This window comes from Ceratotherium simum, chromosome X, assembly GCF_057802395.1.
Source record: "Ceratotherium simum simum isolate JZ-2026a chromosome X, ASM5780239v1, whole genome shotgun sequence".
Classification (NCBI taxonomy): domain Eukaryota; kingdom Metazoa; phylum Chordata; class Mammalia; order Perissodactyla; family Rhinocerotidae; genus Ceratotherium; species Ceratotherium simum.
This window is the reverse complement of record NC_141940.1, coordinates 90,357,837-90,359,050: the sequence shown is the minus strand read 5'-3', so window position 1 is coordinate 90,359,050 and position 1,214 is coordinate 90,357,837.

Sequence of the window (1,214 nt, the reverse complement as noted above, 5' to 3'; positions counted from 1 at the left end):
TGACCCAGGAATTGTGCTCCTAGGTATTAACCCAAATGAGTTGAAAACTCACATCCACACTAAAACCTGGACAGGAATGTTTACAGTAGCTTTATCCATAATTGCTGAAAACTGGAAAGAGTCAAAATGTCCTTCAAAAGGTGAATGGATAAACAAACTATAGTACATCCACACAATGGAATATTATTCAATGATAAAAATAAATGAACTATCAAGCCACGAAAAGACATGGAGGAACCTTAAATACATATTGCTTAGTGAAAGAAGCCAGTCTGAAAAGGGTACATACTGTGTGATTCCAACTATATGACATTCTGAAAAAGGCAAAACAATAGAGCTATGTACACCCATGTTCATAGCAACATTATTCACAATAACCAAGAGGCAGAAACAATCCAAGTATCCACGGATGGATGAATGGAGAAACAAAATGTGGTATATACATACAATGGAATATTACTCAGCCTTAAAAAGGAAGGAATTCTGACACATGCTATGACATGGATGAACCTTGAGGACAATATGCTAACTGAAATAAACCAGTCACAAAAGGGCAAATACTGTATGATTCCACTTATATGAGGTACCTAGAGAAGTCGAATTCATAGAGACAGAAAGTAGAATGATGGTACCAGAGGCTGGAGGGAGGGGAAAGTGAGGAGTTGTTTAATGGGTATAGAGTTCCAGATTTGCAAGATGAAAAAGTTCTTAAGATCTGTTGCACAACACTATGAACATACTTAACACTACTGAAACTGAACATTTAAAACAGTTAAGATGGTGAATTTTATGTTATGTGTACTTTTATCACAGTAACAAACATTTTAAGAAATTATAGAGACAGTAAAAAGATCAGTGGTTGCCAGAGTTTCATGGAGAGGGGGAAGGATGAATAAGCGGAGCACAGGGGATTTTAGGGCAGTGAAATTATTCTGTATGATACTGTAATGCTGGATACATGTCATTATACATTTGTCCAAACCCATAGAACTCTACAAAACAAAGAGGGAACCCTAATGTAAACCATGGACTTCAGTTAATAATAATGTGTCAACATTAGCTCATGAATTGTAACACATGTACCCCACTAATGCAAGATGTTAATAATAGGGGAAACTGTGAGCTTCAGAGAGAGGCGGTATGTGGGAACTCCATATGATCTGGGTCAATTTTATGCAAACCTAAAACTGTTAAAAAATTAAGTTTATTAATTA